Here is a 13174-nt window from a genome sequence, read left to right as displayed (position 1 = left end):
CAGCACCAATCTTGAGATTTCAAGAGCAGTGCTCAGTTCCTACGGGCTGAGACAGTCTGAGATTCAGGATATAGTCAGATAGGCAGACATCCAGGATAGTCTGAGCTGGGTGATGTCCCTTGGACTGTAGTAAAAACTGCAAACAAGAGACTCAACCAGCAAAGGCTACAGTCACCAGCCAACAGCAGGTCCAAACTCTCAATGGTGCTGCCCTGAGTGGGTGTTCCTATCCACTCTCAGGAATCGCCACCATCATGGCAAACCCCCCTCCACGGCTCACACAGTTGTGTGCATGTGGGGTCTGGTCTGGGCAGCACAAACCACTCATCAGGAAGCAACGACCTTTGTAGTGCCTGTGAAGAACACAGACAGAAAGAGATGCAGCAATACATGGACGTGTCCCAGGAAGACGAGAATGGGAGTTTCCTAGTTAGAGCTGAAGTGCTTTTTAAAGTGATACATCTATGTGTGGGGGTGCACACACACACGGTGTGGAAGATGGCTTCAGGCTGTCTGTGTGCAAACAAATGGTAGGTAACAAAGGATGTGTGCATGCATAATGAGTATGATTTTGATTTTTACTCTATGTAACAAAACCTGCCCTGCATCTAAGTCAAGTCTCATCTACACTAGTAATATTAAAAGGCAGTATTGTGGGCCATAATGGTGCACACCTTTAATCCCAGCATTTGCGAGGCAGAGGCAGGAGAATTTCTGTGAGTTCAAAGCCAAGCCTGGTCTACATAGGAAGTTCCAGGCCAGCCAGGGTTACTTACTGAGACCCTATCTCAAAAGTAAGTAATATTATAGCATATAGTATACAACAATGTTATGTAAATGTTATGTAAAAGCCTCCTTGTCATAGGAAGATCATTGTTTCAGCTAATGCCTTTTCTTCAGCAAGTACACACTGAGTGTCAATGAATATTTCTTTTTTTTTTTTTTTTTTTTTTTTTTGGTTTTTCGAGACAAGGTCTCCCTGTAGTTTCTAGAGCCTGTCCTGGAACTAGCTTTTGTAGACCAGGCTGGCCTCGAACTCAGAGATCCACCTGCCTCTGCCTCCCGAGTGCTGAGATTAAAGGCATGCGCCACCACCGCCTGGCAATGAATATAGAAGAAAATCTACCTTGATCTTTACCTGTTACAGATATACTATCCTAGCTCAGCGAGAAACGTGGTAGCATTGCTTCTTTCCCTTAGTTATTACTTATCAGCAACGACAACAAGAGGTCATACCAAAAACCCCATGAGCTCATCAGCTCTCTGGCTGACAGTTTCCAGAACCGACCGTGCTGCTAAGAAGGTCCTCATTCAGGACAATTCCTGAGTGGTCTGTCCCACTAGAAAGACTTCAACTTTTATCTTCCTACAGATTTCCTAACCTCTCCTTCTGCACAGTGAGTATCACTGTCAAGTTCATCGACTCTCACACAACAAAGTGGGGAGAGTTTGTGCTCCCCCTCACTGCCCTGTTCGCTTCATCGCCACCTTTGACAAAGGGGTGTCCTAATCTGAGGATGGCATACATCTCTGGAATCTATACCGTCTCTGAGGATCGGAGGGAGTAAGGGACCAAAGCAGAGGACAGTGGGAAAAGAGAAATCTGCCTTTAGGTATCAGCTCCAAAGACCCACGACAGCTAGCAGAGTGCACAGAATGTGGCCCTATGCCTATCCCTCCAAACAGTCAGGGTTAATGGGGACTCTGGAATGGGAGGACGGGAGGCCTGAGGATGAGGGATTCACACTGAGGATCTCTACCTCTACAGTCGTCACGGAGGACCCTGCCCTTGCAAGGCCACATACCTACCCGCCCCCACTACCCAGAGTTCTCAGCGTGGTCTGGAGAGCGAGTGCCTGATTGGCTCTGGGGTGTAACCAACCTTGGGAGTCGCTACGTTGGATTTTAGCCAGCGAGTTGTACTGGAGAGACCTTTCTACCCACATTCTCTTGCTATAGAACACTGTTCAAACACTGACACATGCAAAACCTTACGTTTTCTTCACCACAATAGGACTTTAGCCTCAGGGTTCGCAGGAATCGGACGCTGCATGCCTGACATGGCCCAGCTCTCTGCAGGCAGACAAGTCAGTCTACCTGGTCTATGGCGTTGTCTATCATGAGACCCCGGACGCGCTTCAATCCTGGGAGTTTGCCAGAATGGACAGACTTCTCTTTGTGGACGCTGTCGAGGACAATTCAGCCTTACTCCAGGGACTCAGCCCTTACAGAAGAGTCTGTATTTTAAACAAGATGTCCCTTTATGGATCTTCCTAGCGTTTTGAGCAGTAATTCACATTAAAGATACAGTACCATTTTACTATGGTGTCTATCAAGGACCTAAAGAACTTCCTAACTTTTAACTCCAACTCCTGCTGCCGCCCGGATGAATCCCCCGACCCCCATCTGTGTCAGGTCAGTTACAAAATGCTTTTATTCTGGACTACACAGTGTTAGCCTGACCTGCTCAAACACCAAAAACCTTACTGATAGATTTATTCTGTTCATATAAACGACCGCAGCTGTACAGCTGTTTCTGATTAGCCAGTGTACTGCTGGAGTTATAGACAAATAATCTTATAACGAACTCAGCAAGTACAAGGACAGGGGAAGCGAATCTAGTCTCACCTCCCAAGAAAATCAGCGGGAACAGGGAGGGTGGGGGCTTTCAGTAGCAATCCAGGTTTCGATCCCTATCTACCATGATACACTTTCTCCTTGTATGTAATTTCTGCTGAGTGTACAACGAATGTTCTCAAGGAACTTTGGTCTTCAGAACTTGGATTCAAGAAGGAGAGCTGATTAGTTCCGTAGGTAAAACTTCTCATGTATTCCCAACTTTGTATTTGTTAAGTTTCTGCTTTTCCCATTAAAACATTTCTATTTCCCGGGATGATGTCTTAAATAGCACATGTTTAGAAGGAGAAATCAGGATTGAAAGGTCTCTGTTTACTTTATCATGAATAGAAATTAAGTGTTTTGTTTTAGAGAAATTAAGTTCTGTGAACCTAGGCACAACTTTTTCTTCTCTAGTTCTAAAAGACAAACACATACACGTTTAGAAATTTAAGAAAAAGGTGGGGCATGAGTAATTCAAATGAGTGGTCTCTTTTTTTTTTTTTTAAAGGCAGAGATACTGACAAGGGCTCTCAGAGGACCCACTTGAAACAAATCGGGAAAATAAGATTAGAAAGTTTGCATTTCTAAAATGAATCCTGTGGCAAGGATGTGGGGAAGCATATACTCAAATCCTGTCTGCTATTGAGACTGAACTCCTACAACTTTTGGAGATCAATCCCACTTCAGGGACCAGCACACAGAAAAAAGCTCCCGTGTATTAGCATGTTCAAACACACACATGCAGAAAAGCTCCCGTGTATTAACATGTTCAAACACACACGTCCAGAAAAGCTCCCATGTAATAGCATGTTCAAACACTCACGTGCAGAAAAGCTCCTGTGTATTATATAGCATGTTCAAACACACACATACAAAACATATTTTCAGGAGAATATCAAGCAATGTGAATGGGGAAATAAGCTACAGAATATTAACCATCTGTGTTATGATTGGGTTTTTATCTAGAGAGAATGTCTATGAAATTCCATTTTTAATACTAGAAGCTATTTATGAAAATGTGCTTATCAACAGTTATGGAAGCAAGAAAAAAAGCATCAGCCATATTGATTATCTTTAGGAATGAGAATTTGAAAAAGAGGAGAAAATCTGCTTTTTTATACATATTTCTTTTTGTCTTTTTAACCGTTATGTATCTGTGAGATGTACAGGTCGGGAGGGGGGGACAGAAGAAGGCATCTATTCTCAGTTTCATTTTTGGGACAGGTTTCTCAGTGAGCCTGAAGCTCACTGTTGACTAGGCCGGTGGGCCAGTGAGCTCCCGGGATCTGCCGTCTCCACCAGGCAACGCTAGGGATACACGGCCATACCTGGCTTTCAAGCGGGTGCTGGGGATTCAACCTCAGGTCCCTGTGCGCCACACAGCCATCTCTTCGGCTAGTAGGCCCACAATAATTTTGTGACATCGACAAATTAAAACCCTTATTTTTAAAAAGTGACGGAGCCACATGTTCGGCTAAGATGACAGACAACAGCACAAACGCTGAAGGCCTCGCCTGTCGGTGAATAAGACTTCTCCCAAGCTCCAACGGAAAACTGCATTGCTTTATCAGAGCAAATGGAGGTGATCAATTAATGATTTCTGTGCAGACAAGATTTTTATGGTTACAATAAGACCATAGCACTATACTCAGAGCTCTTTAATCATGCAAGAGCATTTTCCTCTGATTCTAGCTCCTCTCTTCAAGACAGATTAAGGAGAGAGAAGACTGTCCTGTCTAAAAAATGACCTTCTAACCCTCAAGCCTTTTACGCTCACAGAAGACCCATATACCCTCAACCTAATTTTTTTTTTGATTTGTCTCAGGCGAAATGTGAATTTTGAAAATAAGCAATGCTGGAAAGGACAGTGTGAGAGTTTACTATAAGAACCCAGCATTGTTTAAAACTGCCACTCTAGGTTTTCTCTTTGGCAGTGTACGCATGGCAGTCAGATCCTAGCTGTAACGGGCACAGAAAGGTTTTACCTTCTTTAAAGGGTCTTCAACTATTTTGCCGTTTTCTAGGTTCTCAGAACTATAATCAGGAACGCTGGCACATCTGAAAGCTTGTCTCAATACTCCTCAGCTTGCTGTGAGATCCGGAGGCTGGTTTATTCTTTTCTTTCTTCTCCCCACTCTGGCCCTTCCTGGAAGTCACACCCTTGGCCTGCCTAATGCCGTGAACCAGGGCTGCTGATGGCCTGTGGCCTGTTTAAGAGTGGGCTGCTTCCTTTCTCCTCCATCCAGGGCTGATATGACTGTCTCCATTATTCACCTACCCATCCCCACAACACATGACTATTGTGGTCCAGACACGGCTCTCACTGTTTACATTCTCAGAGAGCAAATAGCTAGCGCATGTGTTTGCTAGAGACCATCAGTGTTCTCTGCAATGTGAAGCTATTCTGCTGGGGGAGGGGAACCCAAGGTCTCCGGAGCAGTATTTGATGCTAATGTAACACCTCAACATTGCATCACTCCGAGTCGGTCTGCTCTCGCGGACCCTTGCTGGCGCAATCTCTTGTGCAGATCAACAAGAAAATGTTTGGGATGTCTCAGAAAGGGGCTGAGGTCATTGGAAATACAGGTTGAACAAGAAATTCAGCCAGCTGCCCATTGGTCCGTGTAGGGTCAAGAGTGAATGATGGCATGTATACCGCCACGGAGCAAACAGCTGGCTGTGTGGTGTCTTAAGCAAAAGCTACAGGCGACAGTGACAGTCAGTGAGCTGCTGGTCGCTGACTAGCGTGGACACTGAGTGATTGCAATAGGGAACAAACTTAACACATCCCAACTTCAGGATGCTACCCAAAGAGGGCAGTGAGCGTGTAAGAGGAAGGACGGGCATGAACCGGGAGAGAAGACAGACGGGCTGGACATATTTAAAGTGACGAGCTTTGCTTAGACTTTGCTAGAGACTATAAACATTTTAAGGCACACAGACTTATTTAAAGCAACATGTATTGCCTGTGTAAAGAAAATTAAAAATATGTAAAAATCAACTCAGACTTTAAGTTATGATTGACTGCACTAGCCCAGGAAACTGGATCTCATCTTCCCGTCTCACGGACCACTTCCTTCCCGCTACAGACACCATCCCCCTGACAGAACTGGTTGTGGCCCAAAGGGGTCAGTGGCAGGGGAGACTGGTGTCCTTCAACCTCTCTCTCAGGCTTGTGTCTCTCAGCCACGGCTGAGCCTTCACACTCCGGTGAAGAGACATAAGGCATCACCAAGGGGTCCTGGGCTCAGTCCTTGCCTCCCAAGCACAAGCATGAGGCAGGTGGCTCACAGAAAGTGGGTGGAGAAAGGAAGTGAAAGAAAAGGCTCTCAGCGAATGGAAGGGGACCTGGAAATGGGGGCCTCCCCGAAAAGGCTGTCTGGGGGTTTTTATACATGGAAAAACAAAACGAGAAGAAGTTCTGATTGACTTAACGATGAGCCCACCAGGCTGGACAGAGCTCTCGATTGGGTCTAGGGTCTGTCTGCTCCCTTTTCCCCTTTTCAGGAGTCAGCACAAATGGGAGGAAGCAGGCTGACCTTGTTCCCCAAAATAACTTGTATTCCTGGGCTTTCTTATCCTAAGCTTGTAGTGGGGTCCCCAGGCCTGGGTCTTAACTGCTGGATGCTCCCTTTTCCCCTTTTCAGGAGTCAGCACAAATGGGAGGAAGCAGGCTGACCTTGTTCCCCAAAATAACTTGTATTCCTGGGCTTTCTTATCCTAAGCTTGTAGTGGGGTCCCCAGGCCTGGGTCTTTAACTGCTGGATGCTCCCGCAGGGTGCTCCTGGCTGTTGGCCTGTGTCACCTCAAGGGCATAATCCCATGATTAGTGGGGGCTTTGTCCCTATGTAGATCATTTGGGTCTACCCACCCGCCGTCTCTAGCAGCATCAGAGCAGAGAACACCACCTCTTAGGTTCTCAGAGAGTGATCACCTTTCCTGCAAGAATACAAATCCTCCGCGTTATCAGAACGAGTTCCTTTTTTGGCATATATAAAGATACTCTACGGTGAAGGTCATCTGTGGTGATGAATAAGAATGTCACTTTATCCAGATCAGGCATGGTCAAAGTCCAGCTGAAATGTGTTTCCCCGCATCTGAAAACCAGAGTTTTCTGCAAACAAGGATATGTTTTGACTCCACATGAAAGTCATTCGCCTCAACCCTGACTGGCAGGGTGAGAAACCCACTTAATGGCCATTAGTCAACAAAGTAGCATTTCGGGGGAGTAAATATAAAAACGGATGTTTCTCAAAAGTGGTTGCTCTGAAGATCCTGCAGTCTAATGGGGGAGAAAGACAAAATGGCTACAATACAGGACAGAGCGGGAATCAAGCCTGGGGAGGCCCAAGTCAACAGTGGCAGGAGCTGACTGAAAAGAACAAAGCCAGCAGGGAGCATCCCAGTGTGCAGGAACGAGCTCTTAGACCGGCAACCATGCTTACCACTGTAGTATGCAGGAATGAGCTCTTAGACCAGGAGCCATGCTCACCACGGGTACTGAAGAGACATGTGCGGAACGATACCTCCCACTTAAGCTCTGCTCTTACGGGATAGCAGCAAAGTCTATCATCTCTGTCTTCATACAGATTTGTGACCAATCTGAAAAGTCTGGAGAACTCATCATGCAAATGCAGAGAAGGCCAGGGAAGGTGACGAGAACGCGGTCGGATGGGAATGGGAAGTAGTTTAGGTGAAGCCCAGAATCAGAGAGTGCTGTAGAATAACACTAGGGACAGGCTAGGAGTTAAAGAAGGTGCAAGGCCTGGGAGAAGACGGCCCAGGTCTGACTGCTAACCCTGCCACTGGCTATACAGCTTAACCTCAGGTTCCACTTAAACAAAAATCTCCCATGGTTGCATGAATACGAAATGAACCAGCTAAAAGGCACGTGAGTGGCAACGGTAGAGGAAGGGGGAGGGAAGGAAGAAGGGATAAAGGAAGTGCGGGGGGGGGGGGGGAGGCTGAAGAGATGGCTCAGCACCTATGCTGAGCCGCAACCATCTGTAACTCCAGTTCCGTGGGATCCAACCTGCTCTTGGGCCTCCAAAAACAGCTTCATTCGTGTGGTACACAGCCATACATTTCTCCAGTCCCTGGATTATTTCATTAGAAGATTTGAAGAGTTTCGCTCACTTAAATTAATATAGTTGATCTTAACTGCAACTCAATGATAGAGTCCTGCCTAGCGTGTCCAAAGCCCTGTGTTCAAATCTCAGCGCCACAAAAAAAAAGCAAAGTTTAAACTGGTAGAACTGAGAGATAAAAGGGAATCAAAAGAAGAAATGAGTTGTACTAAAAAACAAAAGACTTATTCAAAGAGGAAAAATACATTTATAGTGAACAACATTAAACATTATAGTGACACAGTGTTAGGCGAATCACAGCGAGCAAAGCTACAATACAAAAATTGTAAATCGTTACATCTCCTGTTAATTTCACCTGTGTTCTTTGAGTAGCAAAGCTTACTGCTCTTTTCTCAGTAACAATGAGCAGACTCTGTTACAAGAAACAACAGCATTCTGACCACTGGGCCTGGGTTCTATACCTGAGATCAAAGCTGTTTGGCCTGAGGCAGGCAGTCTAGTACACTGGTTATTCTCAGCTCCCGGAGGCTACCATGTGTCTACTATAACATGAGAGCCAACATTTCCTGGTGCCAAAGGGCTAAGAAAATGATGCATGCTGTCTTTGCATTCCCTGTCCTTACCCTGTCCTCAAAACTTCAGCAGAGAAGACTCCACGGGGCGCACAGATACGGCAGCACCTAAACACCAAGATTATTCTCCTCCTTAGGGCTACATGGTAGATAGGAAACAGGTGATAGACCCTGGAGAGCCAAGAGATTGTTAATGTGTTAATTTATGCAAAGAGCAGCTCCTATATGCAGGCTATTTTGTGGTGTATACACTAATACTGACCATAATAATGTTAATGATAACAGCCCACAAACACTGACAGCACCATTGGATACAACGTGTTAAGTAGACCAGGCACGGGGCCACACCTGAGCCTCATAGCAATCCTCCGGGTAGAGACTGTTGCTCTCATTTTAGGGGTAAAGAGAAAAAGACCTGGTTAGACAGGATACTTAGCAGACACAAGATTGAGTAGACTTTTTGGTTCATGCAATAACCCCACGGGAATTGTACTTGGCACACACTGCATCACCTAGGGGCTCACAAAAACTGAAACCTCTAAGGCTAAAGGCTCATCTCATGCACAAAATTCCAGTACCCAAGAGGCAGAAGGAGGAAGACAGCCCCAGGTTCAAGGCTAGTCTGGTCTACATTGCAGGTTCTAGGCCAGCCACAGTTACCTATCATAAACAAATCACAAAACAAACCTTCCACCCCTCACTCCACACTCACAGAATTAGGCCTTTGTGAGCTTCTAGTCACACATGGCCAAAGACCAGACTACGCCATACTAATTCACACCTTAGCAGATAATACTGCTTAACTAACTGAAGGGATTCTCAGAGTTTTTATTATTCAAAAGTATACATGAGTCAGAGTTAGTGATCTCAACCTGACTGTAATTCCCACGGGGTGAAGAGCAACTACATTTGCTAGGGCTGGGCAGTACAATGAGGCTCCATGAGGAAGTCCTTTGTCCCAGGGAAGTGAAACCAGGAGTGTTTCTCAACGGAAGCGGGCACGGTGGGACAGCATATGAATGTGCCTATTAATCTTTCCATGGAAAGCACACAGAAAATGATAAGTAATTGCTAAGGGAACAAACCCAGGATGGACAGAGTCCCACCAGCTGGAAGTAATTTCTCTCCTTGCCATCCCTGAGTGTGTGTTCTCTACCCTTCTCCACCTTACCACGTTAGCCTTGCAGTCAAACTTTCAAAACAAGGTTGTCTATGCTGATGGGAAGCACCCGGGTGCAAGCCCTTCTGTGCTAAGCTCTTCTCTACCATAGAGAGCAAGACTAAATCTTCCAGCAGAGAGACCCTCAGTGTTCAAAAAGCATCCTGCTTGATTCCAATGGCATCTGTGGGGTCCGTGGCCTAACTACATGGGCTGCTGGAAACCAGCTGCAGAGGGCCCTCTGTATGGAAATCATTAGAACTCTGGTCGACTCCATTGGAGGACAGGAGGCCCCTGGAAGGCCACAGCTCTGGGAGACAGATTCCCAGGTTCTTAGAAATGAAGGGGTTACAGCAACAGACAAAAAACGCTCTCGTGAACCTTTATTCTTTCAGCTTCATTGTGGAACGTGAACATCTTTAAAATGACAGCTCTAGTTTGACACACACTTAGATAGCAAAGACAGTGACAGACACCAAATCACCCTGCAGTTCACTTTTGAGCCTGTGTCTTGGTGTTCCACAATGCTTAGTGACTGAGCTACCCGTGTGTCGAATTGTTTTGCGCTGTTTCACACCCCACTATCCTACTAGGGCAGGATCCTCATGCCCTGTTATTTAACAACTGTCAAGATTATCAATCCATTCATTTCTGAATGAGGCTCGGGTCACGTGGAAAACCTAAGGGCTTTGGGAAGTAGCTAAGCACACAGTGGAAAATGTGTGAAGTGAGCAAACGGCTCCAGCTGGAAATACCTTCATTCTCCCGGAAGGTCCTGGAATTCCATCTTGCGTTCAAATCTAAAAGCGCTCATGAGATTCCCAGGGAGGAAAGCTATGGCAGGGGTTGGGTAGTACCAGGGAAGACGGCAGTGCTGCTGAGCTGCTGCAAGAACATTTGCAAAGCCTTGTCTGACACTCACAGACGCTGTACAATCTATTCAGGGCAACACCCCTATGTCTGAGAGACCCAACCTTGGGATGACAACTGGCAGGTGAGTGGGGTGAAGGGCAGTGCCCCCAGCACTAAGATAAGCACTGAGATAAGGGCTGATGGGATTGTTGATGCAAGGTTTTCTCTAAGAAGTCAAAAGGTGATCTACAAACTGAAACAGAAAATGTCTTTAGGCTATCTATCCATTATTGAAATAAGCATTTTCGAGGAGGCAAAAATCTATCAATGACTCCAAAAGAAACTGCAGTCATCAAATTGTGTGGAAAGTATTAAAAGAAAACCTACCCAGGCTGCACACACGTCCACCGTCCCTGTGGGTCCCCGAGGCTACCTGCAGCCCAGAACAGGATTGGAGAGACGTGAAGAGCAAGGAAAGATCCAAGACAGACTAGCAGTTTTCAAAGGAAGCCCAAACCTGCTCACTGGAGAGAACCTGAGGGGCTAGGAGCCCATAACCCAGGCTGAATATTCCTTGGAGATTAAGCAGGACCTAGTCAAACCAGGTTCCACATAGACACACCTTTTGTTACTCTGAGTTCAAAGTCTAGCCACAAACTGAGGATCTGGGTCATCCCTATTGGATTTCCCTTACACTAGCAAGTTTAACAGTTCTTTCTTTTAAAAGGAAAGCATGCCAAAGTAGGGGGTGCGAGAATGAAGGGAAGCTGTCCCAGACTTGGGGAGAGGCCCTGGGCGCAAAGCCCTGACCCGAGCTGGCCGCTCTTCCAGGAGCAGACACAGGCACCTAGGGCGTGCACAGACTCGGGGTCCGGATGCCTGGCAGCATTGAGGGGGAAGTCAAGTTCTGCGATCCACACACCACAAAGTTACCCGCCCTCGGCGGAGCTTGGGGCTGCAGATGCGGCGTCCGGGCATCGCGGGGAGACCGCGGTGAGATCCGATTCCGACCGCGGACAGCCCCGGGTCCCTGCAGCCCAGCAGCGCTCAGCGGGGAGCGCAGCGTCCAATGCCCTGGTCGGCTGCTGCCCCTTCCTCCCGCGCGGGCGGTACCGCGGGCCCAAGCTGGGATCGCGGCCCCGACATCCCGCCCGTGCACCCCCCAACTCCGTGGACCCCTCGTCCTGCATGGCGGGGCGCGGCTTCCCTTACCGCGCGGCGGCTCCGGGCGGCTCCTCTGTCCCGCGGCGCGCGGGGCATTTTTTTTTCTGGCAAACTTTCTGGGTCCTCAGGGCTGAGCCGGGGAGGGCAGGAAAAGCGCTCCGCGCCGGGAGGCTGCGACCATCCGGGAACTTCGCCGAGATGTGAGCCCTCCCCCTCGGCCCGCGTCCTCCCCCTACGGCCCCCGCCACACGCGGACGCCCAGGCCGCCGCTGGCCCTTCGCCCTTCGCCCTCGCCGCGCCCTGCCCGCCGAGGCCGGCGGGACCGCAGCCCGGGCTGGGCTCGCCCCGGGGCGGAGACCGAGGGGTCCGGACCCGCGTGCGCCCAGGAGCCGGACCTGGAAGGGGTAGCCTACCGAGGGCGCTGTCCCTGGCGACTTGTCAGGCCTCCGGGTGGGGTCCTCTCATCGCCCCCTCCCCATCTCCTCTCCGCTCCCAAACCAGAGGACCCGCTTTGAGAAACTTAAAAGTTCCAAGTCACTTCAAAGTTGGATCTTAAAATGGAGCGGAGCCCACTGAGGCCCAAGGGCCACGCGTGCCCCATTCCCCACCCACTTGGAGAGCACTGCTCTTCCCATGTTAAGATGCCAATCAGTTGGGATTCTCGGAGTCGTTTTTGTTTGTTTGTTGTTGTGGTTTTTGCCGCCTACTTCTGAAAACATGGAAAAAGTAAGCGCGAGTGTGTAGAGAAAACCCAGTCCCTTCCACATGACTCTCGCCAGTTCCCAACACCATCACCATCCGTCCTCAAAGCAAGTGAACACTAGGATGACACTTTAGAAGATGGCACACAGAGGCAGAGGCAGGCGAATCCCTGAGTTCGAGGCCAGCCTGATCTACAAGAGCTAGTTTCCAGGCTCCAAAGCTACAGAGAAACGCTGTCTCTGGGGGAGGGGGGGGGGAACAAGAAGGTGCATTTGAAAAGATAAATGATGGTCTGTATAATAACAATACAATATAAAAACCATACTGTAAAAATACCAAGACGATGTAGCTCCCTGAGTAAAGGCGGCAAAGCTTTGAGAAGGTCCGCTTCAGAATTTGGCGTCAAGAATTTGTCTTCAGCGTTTCTGTGGCTGCACCGTTTCCATGTGTGCGCGTTCTGACTTTGACATGCTTCTGACAGATGTGATAACCATGGAAAGACAATGGCATAGGCCAACGCTCCTACTCTCCTATTGGCTATTTTGTAGGGAGGGGTCCCTAAACGCACTCATCTTGTTTTGTTGCTGTTTTAGGTCTCATGGTGATCTCCAGGCTGGGAACAAGCTCCCACGGTTAGCTGTATTCATTTACAGGTAGTTCTACATTTGCCTTTTATTTATGTATCGCTTTAGTGCATATAGGTATTTTGCCTACGAATATGTCTGTGCTTCGTGTGCATGCCTGGCGCCACATAGGCCATAAGAAGGCGTGAGATCTCTTGAGAATGGAGTTACAGACTGTTGGGAGCCACCAAGTTGATGCTGGGAATCCAGCTAGTGGCCTCTGTAAGAGCAGCAGGTGCTCTTAACCACCGAGTCGCTTCTTCAGCTCTGGTCCCCATTCTTGTGGCTGAGTTTGGATCTTTCCATGTGGTAGCAGTATGTGGTTGCCAACAACACAGGGAATCCATGAGGAGGGTGAATAAGCTGTTTTCTGCCGTGTGCAGTCGCTAAGCAGTG

General features: G+C 48.0%; 1 protein-coding gene across 1 annotated transcript in view; it reads right to left on the bottom strand.

Annotated features, from left to right (window-relative positions):
• Nucleotides 1–11621, bottom strand: part of Wipf1 (WAS/WASL interacting protein family member 1) — a 105801-nt gene extending 94180 nt beyond the window's left edge. The window contains exon 1 of the mRNA XM_038337910.1: nucleotides 11502–11621. The gene's annotated coding sequence lies outside the window, so the exon portion shown is untranslated. The remainder of the gene's footprint in view (nucleotides 1–11501) is intronic.
• Between the last annotated feature and the right edge of the window lie 1553 nt (nucleotides 11622–13174).

This window comes from Arvicola amphibius, chromosome 7, assembly GCF_903992535.2.
Source record: "Arvicola amphibius chromosome 7, mArvAmp1.2, whole genome shotgun sequence".
Taxonomy (NCBI): domain Eukaryota; kingdom Metazoa; phylum Chordata; class Mammalia; order Rodentia; family Cricetidae; genus Arvicola; species Arvicola amphibius.
The sequence above is the reverse complement of the archived record's forward strand: the minus strand, read 5'-3'. Positions and strand labels throughout refer to the sequence as shown.